A 21,721-nucleotide genomic window follows, 5' to 3' on the forward strand; every position below is an offset into this window, starting at 1 on the left:
GTGGGCGGTGGGGAGTTCTGGCCAGGGTTCTGACCCATCTTTTTTTTTTTTTTTTATTCCGACCCTTCTGTCACTTCTCTCTCCAAACCCAAGGAGCCGCACCGCGACGCCGAGCCCGAGGTTGGGATTTGCGGCGGGAGGTGGGAGAAGATGTGTCGGAGCCCGAGGCGCCCCTTCGCGCCCCCTCCCGGCGTGGGGGCGGACCTGGGAGCTCCGAGCCCGAGGCGAGGGCGCTGCAGGCCCGCGGGCCTGGGTCTCCGCCTCCCTCCCGCCCTGCTGGCCCCCCTCGGCGCGGCTCCTCCTCCGGAGCCCCGCCTCCGCAGCCCGCTCCCTTGGCGCCCCCGCCGCCCCCGCCGCCCCCGCCGCCGCCGCCGAGCACCGAGCAGCCTGGCCGCCGCGCCCGCCGCGCCACCAAACTTTCCCTGGAGCCGGTGCGGGTGAGTCAGAACGGACCGCGGGCAGGGCGCGGGCAGGGGCCGCAGCGGGGCCGCAGCGGCGGGGCGAGGCTGTGCGCGGCTGTTGGGGTCTGGGCATCCTTGCGGAGCCGCGGCGACCCCGGGAGCCGGCTGGCGCGGGGTGGGCGCGCTCGGGAGCTCCAGGGACCCCGGCGGCTTGGGGCGGGTCCCGCAGCGCGGCTCGCTGCAGGGCACCCTCCCTGATACACCGTTCTGGCGCGGCTCCCCGACGCGCAGACACTTGTGGCTTCCCCGGGGTTCGCCCGGGTGCGCGCCCCGAGCATCTGCCTTCGGGCTCCGGGGCGGAGAGGGCGAGTCCCCAGCTTTTCCAGAGCTGCCCCTGACTCTGAGTTTGATGCTAACCGCAGTCCCAACCCATCTGTTGAGTGCGTTATCTGTGCCAGGCGCTGGGCATCCATTACCTCTTGGGAGTCTCCCTGTAACGCCAGGAACCGGGTATTATTACACCCATTTTACAGAAAAGGAAACTGAGGCTTAGAGAAGGAAAGTTGTGTCCAGGAGGGCAACCAAGTCAAGGAGAGAGCAGAGGTTTTGAGCCCCAGTTGACCTGACCCAAACCACTTAATCGCACGCGGGCAAGCCCCAGGTTCAGCGTCACCAGGCGTCCAGTATGGGAAGGTGAAGACCACGGCCAGAGGTCTTCTGCGACTAGGCTGCAAGCCCAGGAGGAACGGACCACCTCCTCATTGTACCTCTCGGAGGATCCTTTGGAAAAATGGGTGGTCGTGACTGCCAGGGCGTGGGTTTTGGTGGCCGAAGAGAACTGGGGATGCTCTTTCAGGGCAAGAGTGAGAGGGGACCAAATTCTGGAAGTTGCTCTAGATTTTTCTGGAAGGAGTCAGGGAAGTCTGGAGCAGGAGCTGGAGCGCAGCAGTGCTTAATGGAAGCCACTTTCTCTCTCTGGGTGATCACCACCCTCCTAACCCACTCCCCTGTCCCACAAGAAGACCTCCCCCCCCCCCCCCCCCCCCCCCCCCCCCCCCCCCCCCCTTTAGGGGCCCCCCCCCCCCCCCCGCAACCCCCGCAACATCCCTTAATCTCTTTGAGGTGTCCACTCAGCCTGGCTGCTGGTAGTTCAGAGATGCTCCAGGCAGGGTCGCTGTTCTCCGGCAGGGGGCTCCCACCACAGACCTGGAACCTGGCATGAGGGGACCAGTGCTTGTCTTACTATGTGAGCCTGACTGGAAGGTGCTGGGACAACTCGTTCCTTGGTGGGGGGTATGCCCCTGTGAGTGGAGCACAGATGGAGTGTATCTCCAGAACATGAAAGAGAGGGGACTTGGAGGTCTGATATAGCCCCATTCTTGGCAGCCAGGAAGCAGCATAGACTGGGAGAGGGAGAGAGAGAGAGGACGGATCATAGTGTCATTATGCATTATCCCATTTAGTTCTCACAGCAGCCTTACAAGATAGGCACTGTTATTACTAGCCTCATTGAGCAGATAGTCTGTTGAGGCTCAGAGAGGTTAAGTAACTTGCCTGAGTTTGCCCAGCTGGTCTGTGGAAGAATTGGAATTTGAACACAAATCTTACTTGATTGCTTTCAGATTATCAGTGAAACTCAGGCTGCAGATGGGACCTTAGGTCCCTCCTGCTTGTGGCTGGCGGCAGCAAAGGTAAAGAATAGGGTCCCTGATGCCTGTGCACCATTCTCCTTTTTCTCTGATGGGTGTCCTGCAGGAGGCCTGCTGCTGAGTGGGTTATCATTCACAGGAATCCCTGACAGCCCCATGTAAATACACTAGTATGACTCAGGGCTGGCTGGACCCTCATCTGAGCCCAAGGCTGTTGGAGGTTGCCTGGCTCTATCAAGAGGTATTTCCCCTGGAAGAGGGAGAGTCTGTCACAGGAGAGGGAAAGCCTGGTACCATTTTCAAGTGTGATGTAGAATCTTCCCAAGGCAAGAGATGGGTGAACACTCCCCATCCATGATTTTGGAGCTGGTGGAGACTGGAGCTGCCTGCAAAGGAGCCGGCAGCCCTGGGGAGACTGGGCAGTCCTGGGCTGGGAGTGGTCCCTCCTGGCCCTCAGCTGAGTGTCCAAGGGAGGAAGAACTTATATCTGAACCTCCTGCCCCGAACTCTCTCAGAATTCCATGTTTTCACTTTCCTTTTCACAAGTGAGTTGTACCTGGCGGAAATGGGGTGGCCTTTCCTTAACAAAGAGGAGGGACAGCGAAGAGGGCAAAAGTGTGGATCCTGGAACTGGCTCAAACCCCAGTGCTGTTTATGAGCTCTGTGGCCTTGGGCCAGTTGCTACACCTCTCCGTTCCTCAGTTTCCTCATCTCTAGAATAGAAAGATTCATAGCACCTTCTTCACTGGGTTGCTGAAAGAATCGTGTTCATATGCACGAAGCACTTAAATGGGGGCGTGTAATACGTAAATGTGCTGTTTAAAAGTTAGTTGTCATGATTGTTAGTATTAAGGTCAAACAGGCCCAGCTCTGTATCCTGGCTCTGCCATCTGCAAGCTGCCTCACCAGTGCAAGCCTCTTGCTTTCTCATCTGTCAAGTGGGAGACGTAAGTGCGTGTCTGGGAAGTCTTAGTGTGGTCCCAGGCTTTAAATAGCCTAAAACCCGATGTCTTGGGGCAGACTTACTGAAACTTCTGGCACTCTGCAGAGTGCAGTCTCATGCAGACACTGAGCGTGACCACAGTTATCACTGTTATAATGAACCTCATTCCTTCACATAGTGGCTTGAACTTTATACTTTGGCTTGGTTCCATGGGCCATGGGTTTGGGAGAGTTTTCTCACTTTTCTATGGGTAAGGAAAGGGTGCTTCCTGTCTTTCAGCCAGGCTCTCTCTTCACGATCATTCTCAAGTCCAAGCATGGGCCTCTCAGTGGTTGTGGGATGGCAGAGGATAGGTTTGAAATTCATTTCATAAGGTGTCCTGTCCTCACCAAGGTAAAAGCCTCAACAGAACACACCACTCAAGCTGCGTTTCAGATTGTCCTACTGACTTGGGATATTTTGTGCACTTTCCAGGACACATCCAGATTTCTGAAAATTTTGCCCCTTAAAGACAGAAGGGTGAGGTTAAAAAAAAAAAAAAAAAAGCTCAGGGTTAGAACCCCAGCCCTTTGAGCTGAGTAACCTTGGGCATTAGTCTTTTCATCTGCAAAATGGCCACTAATCATATTTCCCAGTGTCTGGTTCTCAGGAATAATGCCATGATGGAAAAGCAGAGAAAAGAAGGAAAAAGGCAGATAGTATAAGTGGCAAAGAATTACATGCAATTGTAAGTAATTCTCATTTGCATTCAGGCTGAGCATTAGCTATAATTGCTCCTGATCCAAGACGTTTTATCTGAAAGATGTACCTGGCAGAGGCTCATTCAAGCCCCAGTCACCCACTGCCCTCCCTTTCACAGTGACGCTGAGCATTTCTGAATCTTGGGATGTAATTATAATAAAGCTCCCGTATCTTATTTATAAGTGACTCACTTCTGCCATTAATGGTGGCAGAGGACTCAGGCACACACTCATTGGGAACAATGCCGCTGATGCTGTGGTGGGGGGGGCCAGGATGCCTCTCCTTTTTTATGCATTCATCTTCCCTGCTGTAATTCTCCAGTGATAATGCACAAGGATCACATGGGCCGGGATCGAAGCCGACAGCTCTCAATTTGTGTAGCAGCTTGCATGGCAAGGCCCATTGAAATTTGCCTCTGCCAGCAGAATGGATGTTAGAAATCACTACATTACAAGAGAGAGAATGGAGTAGAGGAGGTTGAAGAAGACACCTCCAGGGACTGGTTAAAAGCGTGGACTCTGGTGTTCAATGGGCCTGAGTTTGAATCTTGGTTCTGTCAGCTCATTAGCTGTGGTATGACTTTTGGCCATCTTCCCAGCTAGACTGTCAGTTTTGATCGAGCAGGGTCCATGTCTATCTTATTCACCATGGTATTCACAGCTCCTAGTGCATAGAAGGGGTTCATGTGAATGTCCAATGAATGAAGAAATGGATACATGAATGACAAATTGCTTGATCGAGCCTCAGCTTTCTCATCTGTAAAGTGGAGTTAATATAGCATCCACCTTGTAGGTTGCTGTGAGTACTGAATGAGGAAATGCTACACACAGGATAAGCACTCAGCAATGCCCTTGATGACAAATTGTTGAGCAGAGTCTGGGGAGCGAGAACCTTTTCCCCACCCTCAGACCAACAAGAGTCAATAATACTGATCACAAGAATCCCTGTATTTATACAGCACTCTACAAAGTGCTTTCATAACCATTGATCCCTAACAACTAGACAGAATAGTTCTTTCTGTTTTACAGGCAAGGAAGCAGGTTCAGAGGGGTTTGTAGAAAGTCCAGAGTCACACATTTAGAAGTGACAGGAAGTAGAATATAAGCCAGTTTGCTCTGATCCGCTGCCGAACACTGTGAGCTCTCTGTTGCCCCACTGGAGGCCGGAAGGTGCAGTATTTAATGTTCCATGAACATGGTATCTCTCTTCAATATTTAAGATATCTTTAACTTCTCATGGTATAGTTTCTTCATTTTCCCTTTGTGGTCTTGCACATCTTTTATTAGATATATTCCTAGTTATTTGATATTTTGCATGCTATTATAAATGATGTATATATATATTTTTTAAGTTAATGTTCTTTTAGTTATATTTTGGAAAAATATGTTTGTATTTTGTATATTGATTTTGTATCTAGAAATCTTGCTATGCTCTCTTACTAATTAAAAAAGTGTATTTGTAGATTCTTTTGGAAACAATGTGTATAGAATTGGAGGAGGTGCAAATAACAGTTTTTCTTCCTTTCCAATACTTTCAAGTTTTATTTCCTTTTTGTTTTTCTCTTTCCTTGCCTTATAGCCCTAAGACTTCAGTACAAGAATGAATTAAAAAGGGGATAGTGGGCATCTTGCCTTTTGTAGTTCTTACAGAGGAGCTGTCCACATTTGACGATTAGGTATCTTTAGTCTAGGGTTTTGATAGATAATTTTTTATCAGACTAAGGAAGTTCCTTTCTAACTCCAGCTTGCCACTTATTCTTTTTCTTCCTTTTCTTCCTCTTCTTCTTCTTCTCTCCCTCCCCTTCCTCCTCCCTCCCCTTCCTCCTCCTCTTCTTCTTCTTTTTTGGTTATAAATGGACATCTGCATCTGCTCAGATAGTCACATGATTTTTCTCTCTTAATCTATTAACACGGTGAATCACACTGACTTTTACATTTCTGGAATCAACCCAACTTGGGTCATCCTGTATTATCGTTATTGCTGGATGATTTCTGCTCACTTTTTTGTTGAGGATTTTCACATTATGTTTTCAGGAGTGAGATCTACTGGTGATTTTTGTTTCTGGTGCTACTTGTCGGGCTTTGGTATCAAGGTTATGCTGGCCTCGTGAAACGAGGTGGGCAGTGTTCCCACTTCTTCAGTTCTCTAAAAGAGATTGTGCAAGCTGGGTGTTGTTTTTGTGGAGGATTTGGTGAACTCACCAGTGAGGACCCAGAGGATGGAAGCTGAAGAAAAGGGTGGGGAGAACAGCTGGTTTCAGCTCTGTCCAAAGTGGAACTTCCTAACAGGAAGAGGTTCAGGCTGCCTCAGGTAGAGGTTCAGGGACTATGAACCCCAGCTGTCCCAAGTGCTGTGGGGAGAGACCAGCTTTGGACACTGGGTAGGGTTTTTGCAATCAGGGATCCTGGATGAAGGGAGCTTAGCCCAGGGTGAGAGGCTGATGCCTATGAGCTCCGCTTGAGTGTCTTCCTGCTTCTAAAATCGCCATGGCTGCAGACAGTGTGCTCACTGTGAATTATTAGTCCCTGGTGCCCACAGATGGAGGGACCTGCCTCCAAACACCTTTTGTCTTCCAGTTGGTAGGAGAGGCTTTCCCTCTGTGTGATATCAGTTTGCCTGGAGTCCCCGGATCGGGACCTGGGACCACACCCCTCCTCCCGCTTCCTCCCCCCCCCCCCCCCCCCGTCCCACCGGGGTAGCTAGATTTGGGCAAACCTCTCAGCCCAATCTTCCCTCTATCTTCTTTTCCCAAAGTGCCAAGGCGCTGTGCTAATTTGGATCACCTCTCTCAATCCCCAGAACAATGCTAGGAGGTAGTGACTATTACCCCATTATTCCCGTTAGGAAAACAAGGTTTGGGGTCATCATTATCTCTGATTTCCTATTTCACACTAAATTATCCTTCTCTAGGCTATTTGAGTTTGGGTGTAAGATAAAGGTGCGTCTTCATTTGCTTTTCACGTTTCTAACCTGCTGCCCCCCTCCGGTTTACAGCAGCTTTCTTCCCTTCCTCGCCCGTATGCCACCTGTTTTCAGGCACTAATGCACTCTGTAGGGTCAGAGGCAGAGCCACAACATTGCGCAGCTCCAGGGGGCCACCAGGCACGTGGTCTCCGATCTTGGGCATCAGGGTGTATGATCTGGAAACCCTGCCATTACTAGCAGATCTCTTTCCGGGCTGTATGTTCTAGTGTTGAACTTTCTGCCGATTCTAGCAGCCGACCAGCTGACAGGATCATGGCGGGAAACAGGGCAGATGCTGACCGGGCACAGGAAAGTGGTGGGGACCGTGCTGTGATGCTCTGATGATTATCTACGTACTGTATGTTTTAAGAGCTGGCCAAGACGTCTGCTTCCTTTGTCTTTTCTTTTCTTTTTTTTCTCTCTTTTAAAGTTTTCTAGGCAATTTTTGCTCGGCTTATTCTTTCTGAGAACTTTGTTTGTTTACTAGCTGGCTTTTCTCTGTTCCTGGAGAAAATCATCATTAAATAAATCCATCCTGCTCTCCCTCGCCCCGACCTCTGTGAAACACAGTGCGTCGCCAGCCCACACATGTGGTCTGGAACATCTGCCAACATGACTGTTGATCCTGGGCCGAGGATGGAAGCCTCACTTTCTTTCCTCTGTCTTCGGCGGCTAGCTGCCTGAATGGTGGGTTCACCCCGATGGGCCCAACATGGGCCTCTGGTGGATTTAGTTTCAGCCTCCTTGGGGAAGGATGGTCTAGCTTTTCGAAGCACCTCCCATGAACCCTCCAGAACAAATTGCGGGGGAAACCGTGAATTCTGCATTTAAATCAGATCATCACAATCTCTTGAAAACAAGTTCCTGTGATACAGAAAGAGAGAAAATGTAGATAAATTTAGTCGGACAAGTGACACTTGTAAATTTAGTTTATGGTCAGAGCAGAGATCCCAGGGCCAGATGACGTAGGTTCAGACTCTGGCCCCACCACGTGCCAGAGTAGGTCCAGGGCAAACACCCCACTTATCTTTCCTTTGATCCCCTCAAGTATAAAGTGGGGTTAGTGACTGTAGCAACTTACAGCATCGCTGTGAGTAATAAGTAAGTCATGAAGTTCAAAAGAATTAATATTTGAAAAGGATTTACCACAGAGTCTGGCAACTCACAAATGTTTATAAAATAAACCAATTAGTAAATAAACATATTATGGGTTTCTTCTCCCCTAAGAAATTGGGAGTCATTTTATTCCAAAACAAACCCCATTGGGTTTTAAAAGTTGAACTGGTGTTAATCCTATGCATCAATTTCTGACCCTCCTTGTGTGATTAGTGTTTTCGGCATGAAGATATTTTCTCAGATTACACTGGAAGCTTCTTGAGGGCATGCTGTATGCCACTCCGGTGAAGTGCTCCAAGGTAAGATTCTTCAAGAAAGTGCTAGAACCCAGAGGTAGTGGGTTTGGTGGCAGTAGTTGGGGTTTCACGTCCATGCCATCCATCAGTAGTTACCTCTTTGGCCTCAGAGGAAGCGTGGTAACCTTCCTGGCATCTGCCTGGTTTACTGCTATACCCACAGTGACTCCATTAATTAGCCCTGGGCACCTAGTAGGTGTGCACTAAAAACTTATTGGATGAAGAAAGTAAGATCACAACTAGAGCCTTAAAGACAAGGGCACGCCCTGATCACGTGGACAGGGGCGGAAACCACTGAGATGGTGCATGTACCTGGTCCTTTGTAGCATTCACACACCCAAAAATGCTTTTAGGCATTTCAAGAGTAGTAAGAAACACTGAACAAAGATGGGTTCTTTTTCACGGTTATATCAAGAAAGCAATCAATATTTGTCCATTATTGGTTGATTTGTTCTCCCAGCCCCCAACACCAGGCTTGACTGAGGCCCTGAGGAGCTCCATTAACAAGTTGGGAACAGAGGGCAGGGTTTTTCCTGCTCTTCTCTCCTGTTGGGGCTGGAAGGGGTTGATACATAGCATTGCTTTGCCTGGCTTAAGTTCTGGCCCCACTGAGAGTTCTGCCCAGCTGGGCAGCTGCAGAACAACATGTCACTGTTAGCATTGATTGCAGTAACCCTGGAGGGTTAAGGCTGAAGGCCACAACTGGATGGTGTCCCCACCTGCCTGGGTGCAGGCAGTGCCGGGCACATAGGAGCACAGCCCCTCCTCCTTCCCGGTAGAGAGCCGAGTCAGATGTATGCTCCCTGCCAGCAGGCTGGCTTCTAGGGGAAGCAGAGAAGGGCATGAGTAATACTTGCCTACTTCATCTCTGCAACTCACTCATAAACATCAACCTAGGAGATGAGCAAATGAGGAGGTGGGGAGAGGCCAGGGGTATGATGCTAGTGAAGCTCCCATTTCCTGGAAGGAAATGTGTGGAAGGAAATAGGACAAGATGCCTCCAGAGAGGTAGGGAGAGCCGGGGCCCTCTGACACCTGCTCATTATGTAGACCAGCGGACTCGGAAAGAAAGAGAGCCATGACCCTTCTGAGCCTTCCCATCCAGCTGAGCAAGGAAAAGAACTGCCATCTGTTTAGAAAGCACACCAGGCCAGGACTTTCCCTTCATTATGTCACCAGTTCCCTCAACAGTCCTGTCAGATAAGAATGAGTGTGCCCATTTTATAGATAAGAAAACTGTGGTCTGAGATGTTGACTAACTTATGCTACCGTGGAACTGGGGAGACCAGTAAGGAGGCTACTGCAGTCGTCCAGATGAGAGAGGATGGTCACTTGGACCAGGAGGTGATGGCAGTGGGGAGAAGGGGACAGACTAACACTGTTCTGGAGCAGATGCATTAGGACAGGCAGGTGGTTGAATGTGGTGAGTCTGGCTGGGGCATTACTTGAGGACAGTGTTAAAGCAGTGCCGTCAGGTAACTCGTGAGTTTTTCTGCTTGTTTCTCGCATTTTGGGTAGAATAGACATGATCCTTCTGGGCAGAGATTATTCAAAGAATTAAGAATTCCACAGGCACCACATCTGCACATCTCAGTGGAACTGAAACTGATGATCGTTCACTCTTAATTGGAAGTGCTAGCTGGAGCAGGCTGGGAGAGAATGAATGAAAACACACGGGTGAGGTTGGGGCCAAGGGAGAAGACAGTTGGGTCTGTAAGAGGTCTTGTAAAGAAGGGGGTCCTGCGCACCCCCTCCTGCATTTCCTGCCTCCCTCAGTATTGACAGTTGCTGCACTCACTGCCCTCTCCTGTTTCCCGGAGCCCAGCCCCCTCTGCAGCCCCCCGAGTCCAGCCTGGGCTTAGGCCTTCCCGCTCCTCCCCAGGACTCCCTACAACACCCTGCTGCTTGCCACACCCCACCCCCGAGGCTCTTTGCCAGGCACAAATCTGATCATGTCAATTCTCTGCTCAAAATCGAATGACATCCTCTGTAGCCATTAAATAAAATGAAACCTGAGCATCACAATTTGGAAAGATGTCCATGGTAAACGTGTCATTAGGTGAAAAGAGGATGTGGGCAGGATAGCTCTGACAGCGTAGGATGGCACGGTGTAGCGGTCAAAAGCATGGGTTCTGGGGCCATACTGAATTTGAACCCCAGCCCTGCCCCTTGGTAGCTGTGTGACCAGGAGCAAATTCTTAATGTCTCTGTGCCTCAGACTTCTCATCGGAACAATGGGAACGACAGCAGTGCTCACTCCCAAAGGGTTGAGAGGGCTAAAGGAGCGCTTAGCCCAGTGCTTGGCTCCTAGCAGCACTCAATAAATGCTGGTCATTATGATGGCCATAACTGTATATGTTCACATACATTTATATGCACCTCTCTCTCTTTTCATTTCATTCTTCAGAACTCGGATTAGAAGTCTCCTCTTCCAGGAAACCTTCCCTAAACACTTCCCCCCCCCCTTAAAGGCTGGGCTAGGACTCTTCTCTGGACTCACAACACCCCCTGGTCTTACATCTACCACACGTATTACTCCTTGTTGTAACCATCTGTCTCTTCATGGCTGTAAGCCTGAGGACACAGGCTGTGGCTGGCTCCCCCATTAGATCCCTGGTACCCATCATAGTAAGTATGGGGGGCATAGCAAGCCCTCAGAAAATACTTACTGAATGAATGGATGGGTGAATGAATGAATGTGTACAGGGCTTTGAAACAGAAGGTTTCGATGGGTAAGGTGTCAAGGAAGGACATTTTAGGCAGAGGGAAGAGTGTGAGCAAAGGCACACAGGTGGGAAGGAAGGTGCACCCTCTGGGAAGAGTAAGTGGGCTGGTTGGGCCACATCGTAGAGTGTGATCATGGGGTGACAGAATGTACTTAAGGTCAGAAGGTAGGTAGGGAGCCCAAGAAATGTCCTGTGTAAACAAAAGGAAAGTAGATATAATGAAGGTGGGCACAGAGAAGGAACTGATCTATGGGGGGTGGCGTCATGCCCTTCTGTCATTCATACACTGATCCCCCAGACTGGCTGTGTCCTCAGCATAACATAAAATAAATACCTGCTCTACCTGTCCCTTTCCACCTCCAGACCGTAAACTTAGCAAGAGATGGAAATGTATGTTTTCTCTCTTTTTTCTAAAACTTTTCTTGCCCACAAAAATCAGCTCTTTCCTACTCCATACCTGCTTTCCTCTACCACATAGGGCTATAGACATAGATTGTATTGTGCCTTCTGATATCTGGATCCTAGTATAAATCACTCCAGTTTTTGTGGGAGTAGAGGATTTATAGCTTCTCTACTTAATCTAAAACATCCGCGTGACTCTGCTTCCTTTATGGAGTTCTTGTATCAAGCCAACAACAGAAACAGACTTGCAGTTCAGTCCTGGGTCAGAGGCGGACTTGGATCTTTTGACCAGAGTTCCTGCAAAAGACAAAGTTCTCACTTAAGTTCTTGGGGCTGCATGGAATCCTTGCCAAACCCAAACAGGCAGGGCTGCCCAGGTTCAGCGGCAGAGATGTGGAAAGGTAAAGCAGGAGTAGGAGTCTGTCTGTGGGGATCGTGCCCCTACTGTGTGCTGGGGACGCTGCAGTGGACAGACAGAAACACCATTGCCTTTACAGGGTGGTACAGGCGCTGGACAAGTAACAGTGAAACAAGATGTGAGGTTCTCAGATGGGAAAGTGCAGTGCTAAAGGAGGCTCTGAGAGGCTAAGTGACTCGTCCAAGGTTGCACAGCTAGTTTAGCCAACCTGGCATTTGAACTGAGATCCTCTGCCTTTTTTCCTTAGTGCCGAGAAGCCCCTAAAAGTAATTATCAGAACGTTTTAGAAATTGCTCGGCATAAGGCAATCCTGACTCTTTGCTTGATACCTCAGGTTACATTCCTCCATTCATTTCATCCCTCTATAAATATAAAAAGTGGATCTCTCTAGGTGTGAATTCCAGGCTGGGTAGCAGGAGTCAGTCACAACACTAAACCCTGGGTTTTCTGTGTGGAGAGCTCACTGATACCAAGAGATTTCACTGTTTCCCTTCTGTTACAAGCAGGAAAAGGAGGCAGGCAAGTAGGGAAGAAAACTCAAGTGGACATTTGGCTCTGCAGATGGAAGCTGGGAGCTTGAGTAAGGGACAGGGATTTGGACGCCTGAGGTTTGGACACCCCAGTTGCCCCGTCAGTGCTGAGTTCCCTCACCGTGCCAGTTCTGAACACCCAGGGCTCTCTGCGTCCTTGGTCGCTAGGGGAAACGAAGCGTTTTCCCGGTGAATGCATCTTACTCCCTTTCATCCCAGACACAGAGCTCTGTGTGTATCTGTGCACTAAATGTTACTTTGTAAATACTGCAGTGGGGGGCGGATCTCAACTTCCATGCTTGTTACTTTACAGTATTGTCCTCACACATCTTATTGGCATCACCTAATACAAGGCACCGGTAATAATGGCACGCCTTGAGCATCTACTGTGTGTCTGATGTCGTGCTGAGTGCTTTATATTTGTCAACTCATCTGGCCCTCTAAATAGCCTCGTGAGGTCAGGACTGTTGTTGCCCCTGTTTTAATGGTGAGGAGCCCAGGATCACACAGCCAGAAAGTGGAGGAACTGGGATTCACAGCCAGATCTGGCTCCCGGCCCCGGTTCTTTACCACGTTGTTTAGGGGAAGTTAGGGTTGCAAGGGTCTCTCCTTCCGAGGAGCAACGTGGGCCTGACAGAGGGATGGGGACTGGCCCAGGGTCACCTTCTCTAATGACAGAGCTGGCTCTAGAACCCAGGTCTGATGACCTCTGCGGACACCACTGCTGGTTTGGGGCCAATTGTTCTCTTTCTGAGACTTCCCACATCAAACCTAGACTCCAAGCCAGAGTTCTGTCCATGGGCCCTTTGCACACTGGCCTCATCCATGCTGGACAGCTCTCCCTTCCCCAGATGTTCCTTGTCGCTCCTCGTCACCGTGACTTCACTGCCACCATACCTCCCACTTGCCCTGCCCACTCAAGCCCTAAGTTCCCACTGTTTGGTACACTTCAAACAAGTGAGTTTTATTCTGTTTTTTTTTTTTTTTTATTGTGTTAAAATATACATAGCAAAGTGAGGGAATCTTAGGGTTTGTAGATTGAATCTTAGTGCCGCTGTTTAAAGGAAGAAAGAAAGGAAAGGAGTCGGGAATGCTTGTCCTGAGTTCCCCCTTCCGTGGTACCTCTTCCAGGAAGCCTTCCCTGTTAGCAGGTTCTTTGGGGTTACAGTGACCAGAGATGCACCCTGGGGTGTATGGTCTACATAGAGTGGGATGTGAGAAAGACAAAAAACAGTGTCACCACTGTCAGGTGACAGTACCAGGCCCCGCGGGGAACTAGAGGGTCGTTCGGATCCACTGGAGACTCACTAGCCTGTCCTGCGCCTGCAGCAGGGTCCTCTGCTCTCCTCTCTAGGACGGGGACAACAAGGGGCTTCAGCAACCTGCTCCTTGGCTTTGGTTATTCCTGCTGATGCCAACTGATTCTTCTTTTTGCTCCATGGCACCTTTCACTCATTCAGCAAACATTTATTGAGCATCTACTACGTACCAGGCCCTCCTCTAGGCACTTGGGACACTCAGCAGAACGAAGCCGACAAAGATGCCTGCCCAGGTGGAGGCTCCGTGCTGCTTCCTGGGTTCTGCCAGCCCCTGGCGTCTGTTGTGTCATCGTTTCTGTGACCTCCTGGCTTTGGATGTTCGTCCCTGATTTCTGCCAACTGCGGCTGCTCTGTATGTTTCACGTTCTACCTTTCAAGAGGCAGACTTATAGTTGGGACTAGCTGGTATCTGGTTGTCCAGAAACTTTGCCCCAGGCCACCCCACAGATGACCCATGAATGACTGTCGAAGACTGTTCTGGGGGCTAAGATACAGGGAAGAATGAGATGAAAGGTGCTGCCTTCTTAGCGCTTGTGCTCTAGTTGGGAGACAGGCAGGAAAGACATCAACAAGTGAACATAAACTGCAGTGGTGAAGAGCAGTAAGTGATAAGCAGGGTGGGAGAATGAGGGGTGTCCATTCACCTAGGTAGGCAGGGTGGCATCTGCATCAAATGAGGAACTGAAGCATGCTTGTATCTGAGGGAAAAGCCTTCTGGGCAGAGGAAACAAACAGCAAGGCCCTGGGCTAGAGGTGGTTTGGAATGTTCTAGAAAGAGGGAGGAAGCCTGAGTAGTTAGAGTAGAGTGTGCAAGGGCAAGTGTAGGGGATCGAGTCAGAGCCACGGCGCCAGGCATGCGAGGCCTCGATGGCCATTGTGAGGACCTGGCTTTTGTTCAGAAGACACTGGGAACCTCCAACGACATGAGCAAATGTGTGCTAAAGAGCATCACACTGGTTGCTGTGTGGGCAACACACTGAGGAAAGGAACAGTGGTGGCAGAATGACTCCAGGGAGGCTAATGCCGTCATTCATTGTGAGCAGGGCCCTAGCAGGGCTCCTGGTGCAAAGTGGGTGCCCGATAAATGAGGACCATTATTGTTAGGAACACGGGAGGTGGGGCAGCATGCAAGGGATACCTCTGGGTTGGACTTCTCCCGGTGGATTTTGGGCAGCCCTGGCTCTGCTCTGGCCAGAACCCTGGGGTTGGGACATTTCCAGTTGGAAATGGAGAGTAGACCCCTTTACTGAAATCCAAACAAGAGCCTGGGGTTTGCCCTAACTTATTTCAGTCCTCACAGCCCCTTGGAGCAGTGGAACTCACCGACCCCATTCTAGAGTCTCACGGAGGTGAAGGGATTTGCCCAGGGGCCTGTGGCAAGTGGCAGACTTCAGGCCTGAACCACTGACCCGTGGCCAAGAGGCAGAGCAGTGTAGTGAATAAAGGCCTGGGCTTGGGGCCCACAGAAGTCTAAGTTGGAACCCTGGCTCTGCTCTGTGTGATCCTGAGCATGTCACTTCCCCTGTCTGTGCCTCAGTTTCCTTAGCTATAAAATAGGACAATACCAGGTTCCTTGCTTGGTTGGGGTGAGGTGTAAGGGAGGGGCTGGGTGCCAAGTCTTGGACAACACCCACACAGAGTAGGCCCTCAACAGCTAAGACCTCCCCTCTGTCCCCCCCAGGCCTGTGTCTCTGTGGCTCTTGCCCGGCATCCCTGCCAGCATTTTGAAGTAGATGCCTCATTGCCAGATGCTGTCATGGAAACCAAGAGATGGCGGAGTAGGAGAAGCCTCGACAAGGTCCAGGGGGAGGGGACATCATTTCCTTGCTCACCCTCTGGCCCACCTCAGCCAGCTCATCATAAGAGCGATGGCTCAGAGGAACAGAGTGGGGGCGGGAAGCCAGGCCGTGATGGAGGAGACAAAGGCTGGCTGGGCTCAACTGGAGGCTTTGTTCCTGTAGGGAGTGTGGCACATAGGCACCACCTGTGGGGCCAACTCGCAGCCACCTCCCAGGCCCCCCAAGACTTGGGCAGGCTGAAGCCGAGATGTGACTCGTTCTGGAGTCCCTTATCCACCGCTGTTCTCTCCATCCCCTTCAAGAAGCAGTACATTCATTGTCTTACACTTTGAAACAACCTCCCTACCGCACCTCTGTCAAGTCAAAGCTGACAACCCTTCTGGCTGTTTCTGTGAACTGATATCAAAAATGAGTTGCTCACTGTCTTGCAGCACGAACAGCTCCATTTGGAGACCTAACCCCCCTATCCAGGTGCCCTTCGATGATTAGATCCCTTTTGACACCTTGTCTCGAGGAAAGTGTCCCCTTCCCCTTTCTGCATACCCCAGCCCTCTGGAACTCCATCCCATAACGCCTACTGCCTCCCCCTCCCCCAGCACGTGGACACTGTGAGGCTTCCCCTCCCCCATTTAGAATGCACGCTTCAAGCCCCACAGCTTTGGAGGAACTCAGCAGAAGGACCCCAGGGCTTGGAGTCACACAAAGCTCGGAATCCCCACTTGCACACCACATGACAGGTCAGCGGCCCCCCGGGAGTCCCAGTTTTCTTATCTGTTCAAGGGCGGTTGATAGCTGGATCTGCCTCACAGGACTCAGTGAGTTAACCCAGGTGAAGCAACTGCAAAACTGCATTACCATTATTATCTTCACATCTTTCTTTAAACTCAGGAGCAAGGAAGGAAGCAGGAAAACAAAAAACAAAAACAAAAACCCCAAAACACACTTTGTTTATAAAATTAAGTCTTTTCTCTTTAAGGTGGAAAGAATCTGCTAAACTCTTTCCTTGGAGGCGGTGTTACCAGCTTTGGATCAGTGCGCCAGACGTTTATTGCACACCTCCTAAGTGCCAGGCTCCATGCTAGGCGCTGAGGAGACAAAGGCAGACAAGGCACGATCTGTGCTTTTGAACTTGCAGCATGGTGGGGAGGGCAGACCCGTATCCACTCAGTCTCCATATAATAAGATATGTGTTATGGTCTAGATGGACGGAAGGCTCACAGCTGCACAGATGTCGGTGGGGTTAGGCGGGAGTACTTAGCTCAGCCTAAGGGTGTGCCCGCCTCGTTTTCAAAGATGAGTAGGATGTAATTCAGCAAAATGAGGTAAAATGAGCTTATAGGCAGAAGTTACGGTCTCAGCTGAACAAAACAGCATTCCAACCAAATAGCATGGTGTGTGCAGGAAACTGTAAGGAGTTAAGTTTTGCCAGAGCATAAAATAAAGCTTACGGGCAGGAGGGTGGTAGGAGATGGACAAGCCTAGACAGAGAAGCAGGATCATTAGGGATTGCCTCCCTTGATTTAACCTAGAATCTTCTCATAGCCATGAGTGAAAGATTCAGGGTCGCCAGGAGACCCGGTGGGAGGGTGGAAGGGTTTGCGTTGCCCATTTATTCTCTGGAAACTTACCTTTTGTGGAGTGGTCCTAGGACCGGCAGCAACAACATAACGTGGGAGCTTGTTAGAAATGCAGAGCCTCAGGCCCCACCCCAGACGTGCAGAATCAGAATCTGCATTTGAACACGATGACATGTACGCACCTTATAGAATGAGGTGATGCAGGGTCAGGAAGCATCCGGACCTCACCTGCTTTGCCTCCAGATCCATGGCAAAGGTGGGTATATTGCTCTTCAAGCAGTGCAGGACCCCCGAACAGGCATGTGTCATTGGTCTTAGATGAGGACTAGGAGGGCATTGCCCCAGCTTGGAGACTGCCCTCCAAGGGGACATGTCTGAATCCCTTTTGCCACCTCCCTGGGGTCTCTTGCCTGGTCTCAAGCAGGATCGAATGGGACCTATCAGTATAACTTTCTTACTTATTTGGTAAGGAGAAAGCTTTTCTCTGTTCCTTATTAAAAAGAGTCTCCAAAAATAAAAGATATATGGACAGGAGATGAGGCAGGTGCTACTTACTTGGCTTCTTCCATGAGATAGTCTATCTTTGAGGACGGGGTACCCAGACCTTGTGCATGTCACTTTTATAGCCCCTTTGTTCATCCATGTGTTCTCTTGAGAAAGGAACAAGGACTACAAAGTCTGCCACATCTCCTAGGACCCCGAAAATCAGGCCAAGCGATTTGGACTTTTACCAGGGCACTAGGGAGACATCAAGGAGTTCCAAGGAAGGGAGTGACAGAATGTTGCTGATTGAAAGGCCACTGAGCCAGCAACGAGGAATTGGCAAGAAAAGTCTGGAGATCTCAATGCAGAGGCTGATGTCAGGGTCCAAGTGAGAAAAGATCAGGCCTGGGTCTGGCCAGGGACCCTGTTGGGTGACACTGCACCAGCCCTCAGAGGGCCCATACTTTTTCCTGCTAAGTGGGTAATGTTGCAGGAATTCTGAGTTCATGACCTATCTAGTGTGCTGAAGACAGAAGCAGCTACTAAGTTTGAAGCAGTCCCTTAGAACTAGCTGAGAATAAAATTTGGAACCCTCTGTGTGTGATATGTATCCAGTGAGGTCATCTATTTAGAGCCAGACAAGTTAGAAACTGCTGGCTAGACTCTTGGCCTTCCCTGGAAACTCCTGTGGATTCTCACGCCGGCCACTGGGGTGAACATGGAAGGGCCTGCTGAGGACTCAGGACCCCTGGGCCCAGCTGAGAAGGGAGAAGAAGAAAGAGAAACAGAGCCTCAGAAGTCCTTCTGTTACCTTTGGTGAATTTTACTAGGAAGAAAGTAGAACAGCGTTTCCCAAAGTTGCTCTGTGGAACCCTGACTAGAAGGAGTTTCCATGGCTATTTAAGTCTGGGAATGCTGCATGTCATATTCCCTTCTTAGGGATTCACAATGCGCAGTAAAGGATGAGGACTTTAGGTCAGACAGAGCCTGGCTTTGAATCTCAGCTCCACCATTTACTGTGATCTTGGGCAGTGAACTTCACTTCTTGGGTTGATTCAGTCTCATCTGCAAAATGGGAATAATGGCAGTACCGATGACGTAAAGTTATCATGAACATGTGTGAGATGATGCATAGCACTTGTCTTGCACATTAGGAAACACTAAATGAAGGATAGCTGTTAAATTATTATATTTTAATAGCATTAAATTATTATTTATAAAAATTTATTTTGAATATAAGAATTATAATTGTCTTATTATCTACTTTTAAAGGCTCTGAGAAATTCTGCAGTAAAATCTGCTCGACTTTGTTAAAGTTAAGGTTTCTGAAATTTATTTGATTTTGGAGTCATGTTTTTCATATAATATACAGGACTTTCTAAGGAGTTCATGCTCTGTGGGACTCTGGGAAATACTGATTCTTATGTTTGGGGAACATTCTGGGGAAGCCATTGTCTCTTAACCAGAATCCAGTCTAAATATGGATCATTCCTAGTGTAGAGTTGTGTTTCATTCTCAATTCCTTCTCTACTGCCTCTTCCCCCAAGGTTGTGACTCAGGAAGAAAGGCATGGGCTAACCATGCCAGAGTTCTAGGGCTAGCAGGATGGGCTGAGGCTTGCGAATCTAGCCCAAGCCTTGGAGAACTCCTGCTCATCCTTCAATACCCCATTCCAATGTTAACTTCTCTCGGAAGGCTTCCCACCTTGCCCGGGCAGAATTCATTGGCCATTCCTGCCGTGAGAAAATCCATGGCCTCTAGAGTGAATGTCATACTCAACATGTACCACATTTAACTATAGTTATCTGTTACAGGATCATCTCCTCCCAGCTAGACCATGAACTTCTTCAGGACAGGCATCCATGTGTGTGTTATCTGGGTCCTCTCAGACACTTGATCAAGACCAGATTTCCTTCATCACCTTCTCTGAATTCCTAATGACTCAGCCAAAGAGAGGAGGCCGTGAAGAGATGGCCCTGGGTCTTCTGAGGCTGGGAGAGGACATCTCCTCTCTGACAACTCTGCTGGTTCCCAGTGTCTTGGGGGAAGGAATCAGTTCCCTCTGAAGGCCAAATGCATGGTTCAAGGCCTGCCTGGGGCTCCTGAGAGCAGAGGCCAGGAAGCAGGAAATGAAAACTGGGTTTACTGAGAGGACTAGAGAGCAAAGGTCAGTGAAAGAGCAGAGAGACCCACCAGAATGATGATAAGAAAAGCCAGCTCCCAGGGCCCTCTCCAGAGTTTGTATGCCATGAACTGTCACTCAGTGGCTTATGCAGAACTAGTTGAGGGTTCTGTGGATGCCTAATCGTGGGAGGACTACAGCTGTCTCTAGCACTCTGAGGCTGACATGGGCCTGGTGCAGAGGGGCCTGGCTGATCTTGGAGGCTCAGGGGCCAGAGCCAGAACCTGAAAGGTGGTTCCTGGCTGGTCCCCACAGCCTATGGACTCATTGGCACAGGGCACACCAGAGCCCCAGCAGTGGTGGGAAAAGTGAGGAAGGTGAGCTCAAAGCCAGCACAGAGACTGGAGGAGCTTTAGACAATAGAACACGCTCCACCCACACCACCCAGGGCAGCATTCAGTAGCGAATCAGGCCTGATTCACATGGTCCCAACAGGGGGGTCTTGGTCTCATGGTTCATATGGATCTCTCTCGTTGTCTGGAGATCAGAATGCTGAGCCAGGCCAGAGGAAGTGGCAGGTGTGGTTGAAACGCTAAGGCCTGGTCACAGCTCAGGGTTCTAGCTGGGGAGGATTCCATGGAGAAACAGCAACAAGGACATAATGGTAAATCAGTTCCTGTTGTTACTGAGCACTTAATTTGTGCCCTTCCACAGTCAACCTCATTGAACCCTCACTGTAACTCTTGGAGGTGGCTATTTTACCCCCATTTTGCAAACAAGCAAGCTAAGGATCAGCAGGATTATACAAATCCCCCAGGTCATATAACTTGTGAGCAATAGAGCTGGGTTTCAAATTAAGTCTTTCTGCCTCCCAAACCCGGGCTCCTATCCTTCAGCTCTACTGTCTGCCATCCCAAGGAAATAGGAAAGATTCACAGTTGTATGGACTAGACCAGGGGTTCAGAATCCCTCAGACCCAATGCTCCCTTTTATTACCAGAAGTTTGCGATGCCCTCTTTACCATCCTGAAATGCAATTCAAGCATAGATCAATCTATCTACAAATACTAAAAATAATAGTAGTAACAGTAGGAATGTAATTACCAGAATGTAACTCATAGCATGTAATGTACATTACATTAATGTAATTAGTAGAAACTAATCTTACAGTAAAGGAGTAATGAAAGGAAAACCATTTATAATGTACTAATAATACAGGTTTCACTACATAAATGCTTGGGCATGCCCACACTCGAAGATTTTCTGAGGCAGACAGATGCCTGCAGCCACATCTAGAATCAGCGAAATGCACAGCTACAAATGCAGGCGGATGTAGGTGTGTTGAATTGGCAGATCGAATGCCACCAAGTGATTCAACCCATGGTAAAGCTCCGTCAATTTCAGAATGTATCACCTTCCCTCAGTTCACATGATCAGAGCAATATTGGACCGTTCAGAGCAGATTAAAGCCATGCAATGCATTCTTGTGTGTGTCCGTAAATGGAAGTAGGGGTTCTGGATTTAGATAATTATAAACATGTGTTTCCATCTACAGATAGTCCAGGGGGAACCTTTGAAAGGTAGGCAGGACAAAGGACAGTGCTTGTTGTATGGGACTTCACTGGCCACTGTCCATGAAATACCAATTGTGCCCTCCGAATCACCATCATAACTCAGAACACCCCCTCCATTTCCAGAGGCTCCATTGGTGATACCCCCAAACAACACCACCACCACCACCTGTTGAAAGCCACTCTTCTAGGCCAGTACAGTGGGGTGGTGGGGTCTAAGGTTTAGAGAAGTACACGGGCACCATGATTCCCACCCCACCATGCTAGACTATGCATTGCAGGCCTCTGGCTACAGTTCCAAGTGCCACCTACTGGTGAACCTGAAGGTGTCCAGTGTCTCAAGCTAGCTCTAGGACTGGGCAGGATAAGCCCATAGCCAAGGAGGAAAGGAGAAAAAGAAATGAATGAATATTGAGTGCTTACTGTCAGCTAGGCGCAAGGTCATCCTGTTGGTGAGGGGTGAAGCCAGGATTCAAACAGGATCAACTCCAAAGGGGATACTCTCTGTTATACTTTTTAAAATTAAGGTTGTAATGTGAGAGATTAATGTAATGGGAATGTCAAGATAGTGTTATATACTCCAGAGCACAACCTGGAGTCAAGAATATCAAGTCCTGATATTCATCAGCTGAGTAATTTTGAAAGGGCACTTCCCTCATTCTTTT

At 49.4% G+C, this 21,721-nt stretch overlaps 1 protein-coding gene across 1 annotated transcript in view; it reads left to right on the forward strand.

Moving 5' to 3' along the window:
• The first annotated feature begins 316 nt into the window (after positions 1 to 316).
• The window catches only part of HRH1 (histamine receptor H1), an 80,636-nt gene continuing 59,231 nt past the window's right edge, over positions 317 to 21,721 (forward strand). Inside the window, exon 1 of the mRNA XM_073901651.1 lies at positions 317 to 437. The gene's annotated coding sequence lies outside the window, so the exon portion shown is untranslated. The remainder of the gene's footprint in view (positions 438 to 21,721) is intronic.

The sequence above is a fragment of the Callorhinus ursinus genome, unplaced genomic scaffold (genome assembly GCF_003265705.2).
Source record: "Callorhinus ursinus isolate GAN/ISIS: 27379988/994484 unplaced genomic scaffold, GSC_fseal_2.0 scaffold15, whole genome shotgun sequence".
NCBI lineage: Eukaryota > Metazoa > Chordata > Mammalia > Carnivora > Otariidae > Callorhinus > Callorhinus ursinus.